Raw genomic sequence first — 19266 nt, 5'->3', positions numbered from 1 at the left:
GTGTGGCTAGCCCATGCAAGCATAAAGCAAGGTATTTCTTGCTACTTTTACCACCAGCAATTACCTCAGTCCTTCCTTTGAACCCTCACAATAAGCCCACGATTCTATTTCAGCAGGACGGAGTTTAAAACACTTGTGTTAATACAATTGGGTATCTGCTATGAGGAAAAACATCGTCCTTGTGGGAAAACGGACACCACACTCCCCAAGCTTTCTCTCCTCTGTGTCCAGTATCAAACATGATTCCGGCATCTTCAGTTTCCTCTGTATGTCAACATCACACCAGTGGCCACAGATTCAGGATCCAACTAAAAGCTCTCGGGCACAACTTCCCATGTAGGAATCCAGGGCCTCGAAGAGCTGCGCTGTTCTTGGCCAAGGCTTTTATCATCTGAGTCTCACTTTCCTCCTGTTTAAAATAAGTGGTGAGGACCAAGTGTCCTCAAAGTGGCCAGCCAGCATCCAGTGCCATGTGTCCGGTACATATCCTTGCTGGTGGCTTGCCCATAGCAGGGAGACAACTAACTTTGTTCTCAGCTTCTTAAGTTTGGTTGTCTCAAGGGATTCAAGACTTTAGCATCAGGGAACAAAATAATAAAAGTCAGTAGTGAGCATGTTCGTTTACTTCCCACACTAGTCAACAGTGCTTTGGCCCACCTGGGCCTTGGATTGCCAACTTCCAGGAGACAAGAGACCCATCCTGGCAGATGTCGGTAAGCTATTTATGTTACTGTTCCAGCACAGTGGTGTTTGGTGGGGTGTTTTTTTCCCCTTGGTTTACTTCGCTTGCTCAAATGAGCAAAAAACAACAAGAATGATCCTTCATATTTTCCTCAGCCACAGAGAACATGATTTTAGCAGATACGACCTGGTATTGCTGCACTGAAAAATTAGTCATGTCAATCATTTTGCAAGCCTCAAATGTACGACCAGCTCCTATAAAAATGTTTCTTTGTACCTTACCATAAGTACATGTGCTAATGCTTTACATGTACTCTCTTTTTAGTTTGATAGTTATTGAATAAAATTGTGGATAATTTTTAAATTATTTAATGCTTCCATTAAATTGCATTTTCAATTAAAATATCAATTGTAATTGTACAGCATCTAAAATTGTAATCTTTTTTCTTTTTTAAAAATATTTTATTGTTTATGCTATTACAGTTGTACCAATTCCGGCCCCACCCCCACCCTTTGCCTGCCTTCCCCAAGCCCATCGCCCCTTCCTAAAGGCAATCAATCCCCACACCGCTGTGCGTGTCCACCGGGCATGCATGCATACATGTCCTTTGACTAATCATTTCACCTTCCTTCAACCAGTTGCCATGTGTGTGCTAATATCCAAATGCTCGAAAACCATTAGAATAAATGGCTTGAAGTCAAGGGCTGTGGGCAGACACATACTCTCAAACTTGTCCTCTGGCAACTGGGAGAAGGTACCATCTGCCCCCCTAATGAGGACAGAGTGCAAATGGATTTCACAGGGAGCTCAGGCCCACCCTCCCTACAGACCCCATGTCTCCATACCTCCCCCTACTGCACATTTGCAGGGGAGCAGCCTGCAATCCTCTGTCCAGCATCCCTTCCCGTCTGCCCACTCAGATCTCTGCAGTCTCCAGCAAAATTACATCAAGAGAGTGTAGTCTGAAAGCCTGTAGAGTGTAGTCTGAGAAACATGGAAGCCCAGATTGGCTGAATGTGGAAGAGAATCTTATCCTTTAGAAAGACAGGTAGTGTCATTAAAATTTCTCCCTGCCCGTCAGCATCAGCCCATGCTCCCTCCAACAACACCTGGAACATATGCTGTGCAAGTTCCTGCCCTCTTCCTGCCACCAGGGCAGCGGAGCCTAGCTGTTCCCAGTGGCTGCTGGCTTCCTCTTGACTCTCCAGCACCACTGCAGTCTAACGGAATGGATGCTGAAACTCCTAAAACCAGCTCAAGGCAATGGCATTTTCCTCCTACTCCTTGCACTAGCCACAGCCTGTGCCTTCTTAGCTTCAATTCAATTACAGACGAATAATTAGGTCTCTGATAGCGAAAAACCCTCACCTCACACTGCAGCCATCAAAGCCTGACCATACCCCACAGTAGGGGATACCACTACAGGCTCACACTCCAGATTTCCAGTTGTGATCAAAATGACTCCACCTTGGAAGAGCTCTCCCAAGGGGTTCACTTAGGCGTGAGTAACCAGGAAAGTAGGTCAGGCGTCTGAGTCATGGCCTGAAGGCAGATCTGCACATTTGCTAGTAACAAGCTAAGCCCCATAGTTCTGGTCTGCATGATTTGTAAGATGTGAGCAATGACATTTGTGGTGGGCCCTCCTGTGAAGGGTCCCACCGATATGACACCCACAGCAGGCTTGATGACTAGCACAATGACAATACACACCCCTGCACCTCCCAGTTATCCCAAAAGCCCAAGGAACTCCTCTCAAGAGAGCCCCTTCCCATCCCCCAAAAAGTGACAACCTAAGATGTTACTGGTATAAGTATTGCAGCTTTCAGGTCAGCATACTCCAGTGGCCCATGGCAATAGCTTCTGATTAAGATGGGCTTGCTCTTTCTTAATTGCATCGTTTCTTCTTTCTTGGTCAGTAGATGTCACAACGTAGTGTTTTGAGTCTACACTTACCTCAAAAAAATAGTCCTCTTCTTGCCTTTACTCTCATCCAGTGTATATGTATATAGCTGCACACACATATACCCCTACACACTTTCAACATTACACACAGGACAGCTGAGAAATTAAATCAACACTCTAGTGCTTGAAGACAACCTTCAAGCAGCAGCAGAGAAAAACTGACAAAGCTTATCCATTACTTCCATCTCCCTTCTTCCCTCTTAGCTGATACTTTCTGTCCTCTCTGCCTCTGTAAGAGAATATCGTACGTCTCTCAACAGCCCAATTTCTGAGACAAAGCTACAAAACAGCCCAGTCACATGTACTATCCCACGTAGTTCAAGCCCTTCCTGGGCCGAAACAGCCCACCCATCTGTGGGGTTGCAGAAACGACGTATTTGGAGGAACAGAGACGGCTTCCTCCACCAGGCAAGAAGCAAGGAAATTTTTTGAAGTGCTACAATAACTTTTAAATCTAACAGAAAAGTAACACTGTGAGCCATTTAAGACCAATTTAATTTTATCAAACCTGGGGACAAATATGGAAATGTGTGACAATATGCACAGAACACACAAAGCTGCAGGTCAAAAAATGTGACTATTTCTGGGTCTAAGAAAGGTTACACTTAAATCGGCCATTGAAAACCAGCGCCAACACACTGTTTCTGAGTGGAATACAAAACTCACACGGAGCTCTATTATGAAACCATTTGAAGGCAGGCCCTAAGGGTACACCCACCCCCATCCCACTATTGAGTTACCAGATCCCTCATTCTCCTCTGTTGTGAGGTTAAGTCATGGAAATCCTGGATCTCATCCATCATCCAGTTGACAGCGAGAGGCAAAATTACAGTAATATCCTAAGCAAAGAACCAACTAAGGGCAGCTCTCACATCGGTGGGTAATGAGAGAGATCGCTCTTCCATGGAGTGACAAATCTACAGATCTTCCAGAAAGAGTGCATGCGTCCTTCCCTCAGGTTTTACTCCATTACTGCCCTATTCTTACCCCCAAATGAAACAGAGGAACTCAAAAGAAACAGCAAAAACCAAAGGCTTTACATCTAATGAAAAACTGCCCCCTGAGAGTCAGCTTGCTAAGACCAAAGGAGTAGAAGAAAATTTATATTCTAAATTCTTATGTACATTAGTATTAACAGTGACCCCCAAGCTGATCGTCTTCACCAAACGTTGAGCTCAGTAGTGCTGGCATGAGTTAGCTGGGACTTACACCCAAGGTTGGGTACATTTACAGTCCACAAAGGTCTGACATCTCACATGGGAACCAAAGAGTGAATTTACAATCATTTTTCAGCAGCAGAGCCAGCTGAAGCCCATGCACCGACTCACACTTGTTTTTGTAAAATGTTAGAGCCCTGGGTGAGCTGTACAGGAGAAACTAACTTACCCTTTGATTTACAAGCTATGAGATTTTCAACAAAAATAAAATGAATTGTTTTCTACATCTATTCAAACCACCAGCCTTCTTCATGCTTAGCCATAGAACACTAATCCTGAAAATAATTCCGAAGTGCTATACTATTTACCTTCACTCACCTGGTTTGGGAGATCCTGCGCCGGAGTCTGGCTTCCATGGATGCAGTACCGTTTAATTCTTTTCTGCTGCAGCCCAGGTTTATACGCCGAGGGCTTAGTTAGAACCTCCACTGCCCAGCCAAACAGTCACTCCACAGAGATATTAAGTCAAGCAAATCCACTTAGTGAGTGTGCCACGAGGAGGGGAGGCCCTACTGATCATCCTGATTAGCCCTGTCAGCTGGAGCAGGAGAGCCTGGCTGGCGCTCAGAGCCAGCTGTGCGGGACACACAGCGACGATGGGCAACATTGACGGCGGCCGAGCAATTGGTCCGGGCAGTGATGGATGCTAGGTGGGCCGCTTATGGGGTTATTATGGATGCACAGAACTGGCTCGAGAGAAACCCAAACTCCATCTTCTTTTATTAAGATAATGTTGGATTACTCATGATACAGTGCAGGACCAAGGAAGCTCTTGTCTCTTATCACTGACACAGGCCAAAAAGAATCAATTTATGTACTAAATAAGAAAAGATTACTGAGTATACATGTAAGATGAAAATTACAAAACACTACTGTCTGCGTTTTAAAATAAGAGCAGAATATATAAAGGTCCTTGGTAAACATATTTGTTTCATGCCATGTTATTTAATCTACGTTATTCGTGACATGACTTTCGGAAAGAGAGAAGAGCCACGGCTTCCTCTGCACCACCTCTGAGCATATCAAGGGGGCACCTGCTTAACGGATTAAGGAACTCATCACACCCGAGTCTGCACCCTACTGAATGGAGGGTGGATGCTGGGTACCTCCCCCGAGAACCCCACTGTCCCTCCAGATCAGAAACAGTCCTTCCAAAGTTGCAGTTAAATAGCTGAACTCAGAAATCACCAGGAAAATAAATCCCCCTATATATACAAACACATGCATACAATATTCACTCACACCCTTCCCCATTTCTTTCCTTCTTGCCCTAAAAGAAGTCCCTACTAATTACTTAATTGTAAAACACGGAGTGAATCACTTTATCATTCTCATACTCACTTTCCAAATTAAGACTGATAATCATGTCTACATTAAGAATATCAATGCCTACTAATCATAGGAATACGCTGAAGATGAAATTAAATCGAGTAAGTTATGCCTTGTAGGGTTCATATTCAAAATATGCTCTTGCCCTTTCATCTGCTCCCCGGCACATGTCAGCCCTGGGTCCCATCAAACCAAGAAAAGCTTGGCTTGTGTGCGATGCTTTCCGGGAAGGATGATGGAACATATTTTCTTCTCGACATGAGCAAGGTTTTCCTTAATGTGCACACACGACATCTAACACTAGCAGAGCGAGACTCCTTTCCAAAGTGCCTTTATGTCCTGAGGCCATTGTCACCAGGAGGCCCCCTTAGTAGAATTAGCTAGAGAGAAACCTCCATATTTTGCCATTCCTTTTGGGCACCTGATACAGAAACACAAGGTTCTGTTATATTGGGCCAATTTTTCTGTCTGTGGGCAGGGAGCTCTTCACAGCCAATGGGAGCCCTGTTCCCAGAAACCTAGACAAAGCACGCCATGCTGACGGGTAAAACTGCACCATGTCGATGCCTCCACCACCACTCAGGTGGACATACTGCTGTTCCATAACTGAGGTTCACAGTAGGAGGACCTGAACCACCTCAGTCTGAGTTTCCAGTGCACATTTGAGGATACGGCCGTCTCCCCTTATCCACAGCCATATGGTCCAAGACTCCCAGTGAATTTCTGAAACCACAGATTGTACCAAACTCTATATACACTATGATTTTTTCCCTATACAAACCTATAAAGTTTACTTTATAAATGAGGCACAGTAAGATGAATACCAACTAATAATAAAATGGAGCAGTTGTAACTGGACTGTAATAAAAGTGATGGGAATGCTGTCTCACGTAACTGACCTGACAACCAAGGCAGCTACTGAGGGACTAACAGGCAGGTAGCACATACAGTGTGGAGACAGTAGAAAAAGGGATGATTTATATCCTGGGTAGGAGGGAGAGGGGTGGTGAGAAACTCCATCATACTACTCAAAACAGTGTGCAATTTAAAACTTATGAATTGCTTATTTCTGGAAGTTTCCATTGAACATTTTGAGTCCGTGGGTAACCTAAACCACATACAAGCCAAGCTGTGGATAAAGGGGGACTATTGCATGGGGCTGGGGGTACACAGGGAAGTTGAATTAATGTTACCAACATACTGCAATTTTGCCTTTACTGACCTTTGTTTTCAAGAGTCATTTAAGGAGACTGTTTTCCCTGCTTTCAGTAACTGTGTGTTGACTTTCCTTCCTCCTCATCCCGATGGCGATGGGGCAACACACTGTGCTGCAAATGCTGCATTTCCCACTGAACATCCAAGAGGACAGTGTTGCACAGCGCTGTCCTGTGTCCTTCTCGGGTTTTCACCTTGTTTGTTGACACACTGACCTGAGTCCCTGAGTACTGACAATGTGAGCAAACGAATGTTTAAGACACACAGTCGGTTCCTTAACCCCAAGGTGCTTATACAAAGCAGATTTCAAGAACGTGAAAATTCACTTTGATGAAACAACAACAGCCCCACAGAGCCCTCCCGAAAGGTGAAGATTAGAAAGACCCTGAAAGCTCCTTTGAGCGGTACCAGATTCTGGTAAATTGCCTTTTACAATATATGGACCAAATTAAAATGAAAGGTGCACCAACACAGGAGTTTCTTGCATATGGAACACTTTACTACACTGATTATAAAACAGCAGTTTAAAAACACTGCTAAACTCAGAGCCCCTCAAGCTGAAGGTCAGTAAGAGGCTCACCTTGAAGTTCTGCCCTTTTGTATTGGTTGTTACATTAGTTCCCCAAAACTGTCATAAAATACTACCACATAATGGGCACCTTAAAACAGCAGAAATTGACTCTCCCACAGCTACAGAAGCCAGAAGTCTGGAATCAAGAGTTGCTGATGGGTCACCCTCCCCATGAAGAATCGTTCCTTGTCTCTCTGAGCTTTCTGAGGGCTCTGTCTTCGTGTGGCTGTCTTCCTTGTGTGCCTCTGTGTGTCTCTCCTCTTCTTATAAGGACACCAGGCATCGGATTAATCTAGTATGATCTCATCTCCATCCTTAAGTAATTGCCTCTACAAAGACTGTTTCCAAATAAGGTCACATTCTGTGGGTTCAGGTAGACATGAATTTGGAAGGGACATGAGTCAACCCACTACAGTTACTAATGAAGAGTCCAATTTAACTCTTCTGGCAAGACTTACCTTGATATAAAAACACTTTCTGTAGAAACAGGAAAATAGAGAATATTCTATACACAGGCATCATAACAGGATAATGAGGCATGTGAGTGACCTCATGAAAAGAGAGAGATTGGAGATGAGCTCAGAAAAGCCACAATTTAGTGAGCCCACACCAACAGTTTCCCCATTTCTCTGAAGGAATAGAGCTGTATTATCAGAATCCAACATAAAAATTAAATGGCATTTTTCAGGCAAAAGACACAGGACTATGTCCTTATGCCAATGGAAGAAAGATTTAAAGACAATATATAGCACGTTTTTAACCATTGCTATGCTCTGTTAAAAAGTAAACACTTCAGCATTTAGGCAAAATAACCTAATTAAACTGAGAACATAAAACAAGGCATAGAATAGGCCACAGCTAGAAATGCTAATTTGCTTTTCCAAGATATTTTGCAAAAATTAAAAACACAACTGTTCAATCCTATAAACTAGTTCATATAGCATGCATTTAAGTTGTAGGATTAATGCTTGCCAGAAAAGGAGCCATTTTCACAAAACTTGTTTTCTAACTAAAATTTTTCTCCCACACAAATAAAGCTGGGAAAGCTTTTCAACATCTTCAGTATAATACTTCAGTCTAAAAACTAATGCAAAGGCCTCATGGACATGGGCAGCGATGTGGTGATTGCTGGGGAGAGGGGCGCATAAGGGGACTAAATGGTAATGAAAAAAATACAATAAAGATTAAATTTAAAAATAAACAAATTAAAAAAAACTAATGCATCAGGAGAAACAAGCCAGAAAGCTTTAGGAAACCCTCCCATGCCTGCAAGTACTCCAGGTGTGAGAAATGACCACCTTCATAATAATGAAACATGTTTGCAAGGACACTGTAGTGTGGAACTCACCCAGCCTGCCTTCTGCTCGTCCCCCCAGTGCACGGAGAGAGACACAGGCCCTGTCACACATTAGTCCGACACACAGCGCATGGCCCAGCACACTGGCTTCAGCAGAAGTCTACGCCTCACTGAGAACCCTCCCCCGCAGCACACACAGGAGCATTCTAACACACAACCAGTTCACAATGGTAGCACCCACGCTCTCTGACCTGGAGCTCCTAGTCTTCCGTCAACATTAGGGGCCACAGCTTTGGTCATCAACTCACAGTGACAGGGGCCTGTGTCCACTGGCCTGCCTTTCTCTATCATGGGGGCAATGAGGAAGAGTGGGGAGAGGGGAGGGAAAAATGACACAGAGTTCTCAACTTCTGTACCATAACATAGTCAGTGAGGTTGGACATAGTCCTAGCAGAGTATTTTCTAAAAATGTGGATGAAGGAATAGAAGAAAACTTTCAAGTGAAGCCTAAAATTAAACATAATTCTGTAAAAATGTCTCCCAAGGTCTTGGGGGACTGAAATATCTTGCTGTTACTGAAGAAGCAAAACGTGCATCTGAAGTATCAGAAGGAAGATGAACTGGCTTGGGGAAACTGAGGTCCTTTAAGATTCTTCTTTCTTTTCAGAAAGGACTTTTCATCTAGAAGAATATAAACTCTGCCCTTCTCCCATCTTTAAATGCTACAGAGTATGTTTTCTCTAATAGAAGGTATAAATTCCTTCCTTTACATCTTTGGCACTAAAATCTTTCCCCTGCTCTACACGTTTGATTTAGAAGTTCCAGAAAACCAGAATGAATGGAGACCCCAACAGGGAGCCCTCAGGGTGGCAGACACGGTGAAGAGCAGGAGGTTCAGCAGTCAGAGGTGCGAGGTAACAGCTGGGCCGCATCAGGTGGCCTCTCTGATGCAGGTGTAACAGCCACACAGGGCAGCTGACAGAGGTACGCTGAAGCGGGGAGAGTGCCCAGTGCATCCCCTGCTTCTGCTATAGCTGTATTTCTTCTTTCCTCAGGTGTCCTTATAGTTCTTTATAAACGTGAAGTTGATGGTCAGTGAGTACCTCTGCACATTAGATCAGAGAGGTGAAATGCCCATGTCACTCAGCCAGGGGACAGGGCAGACTGAGAAGCCAAGACCAGGAGATGATCACCCAAAGGAGTTCAGAGGATGGTTCCAGGGGGAAAACAGGTCAAGGACGGGCTGCGAGTCACCATGCTTATCATCAGGCGGACCCTCTGGACTAACCCGCCACACAGAGGTGACAAACGGGCTTGGGCGGCTAACTTCTGCCTTCTGCTCAGACACATTCCCAGCTGCTGTGCAATTTCCTCCAAATGCAGCAAGCTGACCGGCTGACACAGAAGCAGCTGACCCCGCTCCTGATAATGTCTGTGCACTGTGATCTATAAACTGATAGTCCAAACAACCTGAGCCTCGTGAGGCCTTGCACCCAACTGCAAACGCCAACAGGGACATGCAATGACTGCTTTGCTGAGCAGTGAGAAACCACGCTTAAGATGCACATTCCGGGGACACTCCTGCTCTGTCTGCTGCAGCCATTCCAGATGGCGAGGACCACCCGGGCCGCCGGAACATGGCATCTCTGCACTGATCTTCCGAAAAAGTAATTATTATTCATCAAGTGCCCGCTAGAAAAAAATAAGAGATTAATGAAACAACTCAGACTAGATGAAGAAGCAATAGCAAAAAGCACCTTTCTTAGTAAAGGTTGAGCACCAGCATGTTAGGGATGAAAGAGACAAATGTTCAGGTGAGGCAGGGAAAGCTCTTGAACTCCAATGAGATTCCCAGTGAGATTACCCAAGAAGGTGAAAGCTGGGGAGCAACTCACAACATCCCTAGGAGCCTGGGAGATACCCCACGCTGAAATAGTTACTGCCGAGGAAAATACATTGAAAATGGGAAAGAAAATGCTGAAAAAGTGGAAACTTGCTCATCAGACAATAAAACCAACAATAACGCTCAAATGATTATACTCTTATGCCAGTAAGGACAGTAGATGAAGGAAACAGACACAATGTCCAACACACATACAATGTTCCTATGTCACCGAAACTCCACCGAGAGATGGAAGAATATCTAAAAAGTGGTGCTGGGGAAACTGCTTATCTGAGAAAATATTAAGTTAGGTCATACTTAACCATATTCATCACAATCAAATTTATATAAATTAAAAGTTAAATTTTAAAATAAAAGCATAAAACAGTAAGATTTATGCAATTTACCTGAGTCAGATTGTGAAAGATTTTTCTGAGTAAAAATGCAAGAACTGAAATCAACAGGAGATTTTATGGTATAAAAATAAAAATATTGTTAAGTCAGAAGATAAGTGATGAACCTTGAAAATACGTCTGGAGCATATGATAAAAGTTACTATCAGAGAGACACCAGCGACAGCTAAAAACAGCAAACAATAAAATATCCTAATGCAAAATGGCTAAAAGAACAGTAACACATTTTCCACAAAAGAATACAAATAGCAAGGAAAGAAAAAGGGAAAATGAAATTAATCCTCAATAACAGCGTTAACATACAAACCACTGTATATTCCCAACAGTGGAATTGGTGGGTCAAATGGCAGTTCCATTTTTAATTTTTTGAGGAAATTCCACACTGTTTTCCACAGTGGCTGTACTAATCTGCCTTCCCACCAATAGCGCACTAGGGTTGCCTTTTCTCCACATCCTTACCAGCACTTGTTGTTGGTTGATTTATTAATGATGGCCATTCTGACTGGCATGAGGTAATATCTCACTATGGTTTTAATATGTATCTCTCTGATGGCCAGTGATCATATTTTCATATTGTCTATGGGGCATGTCCACCTTGGAGAAGTGTCTATTCAGGTCCTTTGCCCTTTTTGAATCATTTATCTTCCTGGTGTTGAGTCATACAAGTTCTCTGTCCATTTGGAGATTAGAATCTTATCTGATGTGTTATTGGCAAATATGTTTTTCCATTCAGTTCTCTTTTCATTTTGGTAACGGCTTCATTAGGCATGCAGAAGCCTTTTAATTTGATGTAGTCCCATTTGTTTATTTTTTTCCTTTGTTTCCCTTGCACTAGGGGATATATCGTCCTATCTGAAATTCCACTGTCTATGTTTTCCACTAGGACTTTTATGGTATCATGCCTTATAATCACATCTTTTGCCAATTTTGACTTTATTCTGGTGTAAGTTGGTGGTCTAGTTTCTTTTTTTTCTATGTACCCCTCCTGTTTTCCCAACACCATTTACTGAAGACACTATCTTTACTCCATTGTATGCTCCTGTCCCCTTTGTCACATATGAATTGGCCACAGAGACCTAGTTCACTTCTGTGTTCTCTATTCTGTCCCATTGATCTATGTATGTGTCTGTTCTTATGCCAGTACCAGACTTTTTTTTTTTTTAATTGCAGTGGATTTGTAGTACAGTTTGATATCAGGTAATGTGATCCCTCCAACCTTGTTCTTTCTCAAGACTGCTTAGGTTATTCGGGATCTTTTTAGGTTCCACATATATTTTTGAAATATTTGTTCTAGATCTTTGAAATGTGGCATTGGTATTTTAATAGTAATTGCGGTGAATTGATAGATTGCTTTGGGTAGTATGGACATTTTAATGATATTAACTTAGTTTTAAATCAAAATTTAAGTATGTGCTTCAGGTTAAAACTTTTTACAATCCTCAGCTTTAACTGACTTTTGTTGACAAACTAATTACAATACTAATTAAACTAATTTTAGCAAACTGATTTTAAGCTTGGCATGTCAAATCAGGTGGCTTCCTTTGCATTCTTTTTACAATGGAGGAAGAAATGTTCTTTCAAGCAGAATGGTGGTGGAGTGGTGCAGTGCAGAGAAGAAAAGGGGAGAACGTGAGACGACTAGAAAAAGAGGCTAATCATTTCTAAGCGGCAAAATGAAAAGTCTGTGCAAAAATACTTAGAATCTTTCGGCACTGTCATAGCTAATTAAAAGGTCAGTACAATAATGCAAATGTTTCTACCTGTCACAAAAGCCTTGATCACAACACAGAAAAGTCATTCAAATTTTCATGGGCGTATTGTTCCAAAAAATTCTAATAAAGCACTGCAAATTGCAAAGGAAAACGAAACCGTTAACAAACAATTTAGCAAGTGTTCATTTAATGTAGCTGGTGAGTACCATGCTAGATAGCAGCAGAGCGAACGTATTTTTAACATAGTAGGTCCAGTTTTTTAAAACACTTTTATGAAGGCATAAATGACAGATCATTACATACGATTTACAATTAACTTTTATATATGTATATACCTGTAAAAAAAACATGAAATCAAGATAATAAACATATCCATTCCATTACTCTCCTGTATTCCTTTCCTTTGATAAACCCTTCCTCTCAATTCTCTCTTTCCGCTCTCCTCAGACTACCACGATCTGTTTTCTGTCACTAGACATTAGTTCACATTTTCTAAAATTTTTACGTGGAAGGAATCCTGTAGCATGTACTCGTTTTACTGGCTTTATTCACTTAGCATAATTATCTTGAGAGTCACCCACGTTGCTGCATACACCGAAAGTTCATTTCTTTTTACTGCTGAGTTGTATTCCTTTGAATGGATAGAGCACATCTTAGTGATGCTTCCCCATGCACATGGATATGTGAGTGGTTTCCAGTTAGGAGCTATTATAAATAAAGCTCACAGTATCCAGTACATTGCATCCACTGTCCTGCCTCTGACATTCACGTACAAGTCTTTGTAAGGACATAACTTACATTTCTTGGGTAAATATTGAGGAGCAGAATGGCTACGAGGACAGATAGATGTTACGTTTATGTAAAAAATGGTGCTTGGCAAACTGTTCATCAGCAAAAATTAAGTTAGATCATATCTCATAATATATATGTGTGTGTGTATATACATACACCATAGTAAAAACTTATGTATACACACACACCCTAATAAAATTTATATGAGTCGAAAAAGATTTAAAAAAAGAAAAGCATAGGACATGAAAAGCTGAAGAAACCACCGAATAGGTTGTACCATTTTACATTCCTGCTGACTATGTGTGCAGAGTCCCAGTTCTCCCCCACCAGCTGTTTGTCGTTCCGTGGGCCACAGGACCCACTGGCTGTGCAACACATTGTACACACAGTGTCGCCTACTTTAAAGGAACTAGAGCATATGTGGACCATTCTTGCTCATTGTGAAGGTGGATTTTAATTTCTGCCCTATGCCTGTAACACAGATCATAATGAAAAGCAGCAAAGTACATGAATAAGAACAACAGCATACATTTATTATATGTTTACCGTGTGCTCGATTCTATGTATTCCATGTTGCAAATACCCTATAAAAACCCCATGAAGGTAAGTACCAAAACAAAACCACTAAACCCATTTGATAGGTGAGTAAATTGAGGGAGAAAGACAACAAATTAGCAGTGGTCACAGAGCTAATGGCTGGCGGAGCCAAGGTTTGAACACGGACATCTGGGCCCCAAACTTGAGCTTTTAACCACCACCTGTGTCCCCTGCTGCTACCTACTCAGTCCTGAGCTCTGGTCACTGCTCTTACAAAGCTATGAATGACCCCTAATATCTCCTTCCAGTTCTAACTCAGACAACTAATTTCATATCTTCAAGAAAAAGATTAAGTAATAAACCCTGGGATATCATTTTGCACTGATGCGTGAGAGCAAACGCTGAATCCTTACAATACAGTGGTCTCCTTATCTGCAGTTTTGCTTTCCATGGTTTCAGTTACCTGCAGTCAACTGAGAGCTGAAAAAATTATATGGAAAATTCCAGAAATAAATAATTTGTATGTTTTAAATTTCACACTGTCCTGAATAGTGTGATGAAACCTCACACCTTCCAGCTCCACCCTTCCCTGGACATCCCTTTGTCCAGCATATCCACATTGTATGTGCCACCCACCCATCAGTCACTTAATAGTTATCTTGGTTATCGGACAGTTGTTAATCTCTTACTGTTAATCTCGGCCTAATTTATAAATTAAGCTTTATCAAAGGTATGTATGCTCGTATAGGAAAAAACTTAGTATATACAGGGTCTGGTACGAGCTGCAGTTTCAGGCATCCACAGGGGGTCTTGGAACCTATCTTGTGTTGCGAAGGGGAGACGGCCATGCCAACATTTCTACATCACACAAAATCATCACAGCAGTGACAGAAGGGACATTGCTTAGCCAATCCAGTGGGTGTCACCTATCAAGTACAAAAGTCAGTTTTAAACAGTGAGAAGGCATTTCAAAGAACACAGCTTATTTAACAGAGTGTTTTCCTGGTGGGAAGAAAGGGGAGAGGAGTCTCAAAAGCAGGCAGACTCATTATCCACTGCATCTCGTGCTTTGCTGTTGTGGTTTCACAAAACCCGATTCAGTTACTAGAAGGCCTGACCATAAAGACCCAGGGCTGGCAGATGACCAGATCGGCAGTGTGCTGTGTTTTCAGAACTTCTTGGCATTCACTGCCATCATTCCCAAAGGGAAAAAGAAAGCGAAATTGTACAGACACTTCTTTGTCTAAAGAGAGCCTGCCTAAGAATCCAGTAGGGATGGAGGTAAGTGCTTGCACCGAGGAGAAAGCACAGAAAACACCTCCTAGCAGAAGCAGACTGTGACATCGACCATGTTACACAGAATATTGATTCATAATCAAAAAGAGAAGGCTGGGAGAACGAATCAACATCTCCCAGCACCGACACAAGTAAAGGAAACTGCTCCACCAGCAAGATCATGTCGCAGTAGACAGGTCTCCGAGTGCTGGGGGATTGTGCAATGACAAATCAACTGGTATCCAGCACCTACTGGGTGCACAGTGCCGGGCTACACAGGACAGGGCCAGGTGGACTGGTGTGGGTGATGGTTAGATACAAACAAGGGAGAGAAACAAGATCCCTGCCCCCATCTGGAGTTCAGCATCAAGTCGGGAAAAGGGCCCACAGACTCTGGAATAAAGCATGACACGCTCAGTGCCAGGGCAACAGTCCTTCACCACCGACACCTCTGCTGAGACCAGGGACAGCCGCTGTGCCAAGTCCCTTCCAAACGCTGCCTCACATGACCCTCCCCAAAGCATGTGAGGCAGGCGCTGCTCATCCCCATTTTACAGATGATTAAACCGATTGGGGAAAGTTCTGCACAGTGTTCCTAACCAAGTTGCTAGTGCATGGTAGAACTGGGAATCCAAAGCTGCTGTTTAACTGCTAGGCTGTACGACTCTCCAGAGCCTTCAGAAACTCAACAAGGATCCCTCTGGTTAGTGGGGGCCTGGAAGGCTTCCTGCAGGAAGAAGAGAAATGAGTGTCCAGGAAAACCGAAGGAAAAGAGACGAGAGCATTAGGAAATAAGGAAAGGCCTTCAGACAAAGGCTGGATAACCCTCTAGTGGAATGCAGTCAAATAAAGTCACAAATGTTCACCAGTCACTTCGTATGCCAGGCTATGGTGACACAGTAATAAGTCAGACACGGTCCCTTGCCCTCCAGGGACTTGCCATGTGCCGAGGAAGGCAGATGCCGCCCCGTGTCTCCAGGCACAGCGCACTCCTGAGGCTGTGGCACGGCTCGCGACCCCATCATTCACGCCTGAGCCTAGAAGGCAGCAGGTGTCTTTCTTTGCCCCATGGCATGACGCTGCCATAGGTCAACAGCATAAAGTCAGTTTTCAAGTCCCCCACCTCATCAGTTTTAAAGTGTTAGGGTTTTTCCTCAAATTTGACTGTATTGTTTCAAATTATGAGAGAAAAAAGGAGTCTTTAAAAATATTTTAATATCGTCCTATTTTAAATTGAAATATAGAATATAAATGTGACCATAATATGTAATCACATCACCCCTCTTCTTTCCTCCAGCCGTCCTTTCCAGAAAAATTCAGCCTTAAAGTCATTATGTGGGAAAAGAGTAAGACAGCTGATGGGGGAGTTGGGGGCACAGTGGCCCCAAACAGGAGAAAACTAGAAGGACCCCAATGGTGTTAAATGGGAATTTAAAGTACTGGTGTGAATTCATGGTTTTCATAATTGATAGATAAACAGTTTACAAACATCCACCAAGACATAAATGTATGCTTTTAGTAGGAGTAGTAACGTGTATATACAGATACACAGTCAGTCAGTCCTTACTGTTTGCAGATTCTGTATTTGCAAATATACCAACTCAAACTTATTTGTAATCACTAAGCTAGAACTCCTCTCACGGCCACCACCGTCACTCATGCTGCTCAGCAGAGGCTGGGCCCGTGCTCTCTGCTCCTTCCTCCCCGCCTCCAGCCGTGGGCAGGACCTGTCTGCCACTGCCTCTGCGACCCCATGTCATCACTTGCCCCAAGCACGATGTCCTCCCAAAAGGGAGGTGATGGAATTAAACCATACCCGATCACTGGACGATTTGGAATCACCTTGAAAATTGGTATTGTCAGACTGCCAAATATTGGGAAATCTACCCTCTTCAATAATATACTAACCAACAGCCAGGCTTCAGAATCCAATTTCCAGTTCTGCACTATTGATTCTAATGAAAGCACAGCAGCTGTGCCAGATGAAAGGTTTCGTTTTTCTTTGCCAGCACCCCAAACCAGCAAGCGAAATTCCTGCCTTTGTACACGGAGCGGGTATTGCCAGTCCTGTAAAGGAGCTCACAATGCACAAGGCCTGGGAAATGCCTTTTTCTCTCACTTTATTACCTGTGATGGAATCTTTCGTCTAACACGTGCTTTTGAAGACGATGCTATCGTGCATGTTGAAGGAAGTGTAGATCCTATTTGAGATGCAGAAATAATACACCAAGAGCTTCAGCTTAAAGATGAGTAAATAACTGGGCCCATTACAGATAAACTAGAAAAAGTGGCTGTGGGAGGAGGTGATAAAGAAGTAAAACCTGAATGTGGCATAATGTGCAAAGTTGAAGACCTTGGGTTTCAGACCAAAATAAACCTGTTTGCTTTTAACCTGACTGGAATGACAAAAAGTAAAAAGTGCTGAATAAACACATATTTCTGACTTCAAAACTCATGGGTGCCCCACCTGTGGCTGGCCAGCTGCATACAACACAGGATGGCTGTGGATGCAGCCCGACGCAAAATTGTAAATGTACTTAAAACATTACGAGACTTTCTTTTTGTGATTACGTGTTGCAATGTATTTAATGTGTGGCCCAAGACAACTTTTCATCTTCCAGCGTGGCGCAGAGACACCGAAAGGCTGGCTGCCCCTGGCACTTGGTTAATCATGCCGAAAAAGACTACATTAGAAAGAGAAACAAATGGTTGATAAAAATTAAAGAGTAGGTAGACAGGCATGACCCAGGGGTCTTGGTCATTCCTTTCAGTGGGGCCTTGGAACTCAAGTTGCAAGAATTGAGTGTGGAGGAGAGCAAAGTACCTAGAAGTGAACAAGACACAAGGCGCTTAGGCAAAGCTCAGCGAGGCCGGGTTCGCAGCACAGCAACCCGAACACTCCCTCAGTGCAGGCGCAGGTGAGGTGCGTGCACGGACCTCGAGGAAAGAGAGAGGCACAGCCTCCTCCAGCTGCAGGAGTGAGTCACACAGATTCTGAAAAAGGATTCATTTCTGCTGAAGTAATGAAATATGATGATTTTAAAGAGGAAGGCTCTGGACATGTGGCCAAGGCTGCTGGGAAGTCCAGACAAGGCAGAAATTATTTTGTTGAAGATGGAGATACTATCTTCTTCAAGTTTAATATACCCCAGCAACCAACGAATAAATTTTAGTCCTTACTTGGATAATGTACAATTTCCAAAGACCATATAATTTTTTTTCATTAAAATTTCTGAAAACGGAAGGGACGAAGTTGGGGACTTGGGAATCTTCTACAAACAGAATTATTTTTGTTTTAAAATTAAGATGCTATGTACTTCCAATGAAATGCAAGTTCAGTTCTACAAAGTGAATGGCTTTGTTTTTCACGTGACTAAGACCCCACTGCAAACTGCAGCAGCTTTTCAGGGACCGCACGCATTACTCTCCTGACACCTAGTTAGTCTCCATCAGGAACGCTGAGCCCAACGCATTTGATGGTGAGGACATCGTGGCTCACTCCTCTTTGAATCTACAGATCATGCATGTTTTACAGTACTCCAGATGTCTGCACTCAATAAAACATTTGTAAAAACAAAAAAGCCACTCCTAGCACTCTCCTGGTTATTTGTGGACACATGCAAAGCGGTAAAAACTCTGAGCTACCTGACATGCACATTTCCAGCGAAGGTTCAAGCCAAGGACATCCTGCCTTTTTGCTTCGGCTCTTGGGCTGTAAACAAGTGCCCTGGCTCCAGTTTATTCAGTGTCATGATTTTGCATTTTTCTGTTTTTGTTGATGATTTCGCTGTTTAAAATGGCCCCAAACACTGTGCTGTCTAGTGCCTAAATGCAAGAAGGCTGTAATGTGCCTTATTAAAAAAAATAAGTATGTCAGATAAGCTTCATTCAGGCTGAGTTTAATGCTAATGAATCAACCACATACATGAAATAGTGTCTTTAAGCAGACATGCATGTAAAATGAAAGCATTAAAAAAAGGATGTATAACAGGGCAGTAAGTGTGACAAAAAAGGAAGCACAGAAGGTGCAGAAGGTGTTAGTGGAGAGGACTCCACTAACTCTTCACCCACCCCCTACAGCAAAGTACCCCCACCCAAGCCCCGTCTTCCCCCCACACAGCCACAGTTGCTGCAGGAGTCTACACAGACAGACCTCAAATTACCTACCTTGTTCCTCATCAGCTTCTGCTCAGCATGGACAAGGTCACTCTTGTCTTCTCTGCTGGTAAAGCAGACATTCCCTGCTCAGTCCTTGCTGGTCTGCCTAGCCCTGGACAATAGTCACTTCCCCATCTGGCTGATCTCTCCTTAGTTTCCTCCGCAGGCTCTCTTCCTTGCTTAAACCTCATGGTACCTGAGTTCTCTTCTAGTCCCTCTTCTTC

General features: G+C 43.1%; 1 protein-coding gene and 1 pseudogene across 3 annotated transcripts in view; one reads left to right on the top strand and one right to left on the bottom strand.

Moving 5' to 3' along the window:
• The window catches only part of TLN2 (talin 2), a 412810-nt gene that overhangs the window by 205913 nt on the left and 187631 nt on the right, over nucleotides 1-19266 (bottom strand). The window lies entirely within an intron of this gene.
• On the top strand, nucleotides 16576-18057 carry LOC118992486 (obg-like ATPase 1; annotated as a pseudogene).

The sequence above is a fragment of the Sturnira hondurensis genome, unplaced genomic scaffold (assembly GCF_014824575.4).
Source record: "Sturnira hondurensis isolate 20B ecotype Veracruz unplaced genomic scaffold, ASM1482457v3 Scaffold0008196, whole genome shotgun sequence".
Lineage (NCBI taxonomy): Eukaryota > Metazoa > Chordata > Mammalia > Chiroptera > Phyllostomidae > Sturnira > Sturnira hondurensis.
Note: the sequence above shows the minus strand (reverse complement) of the source record. Positions and strands in the feature narration are given on the sequence as shown.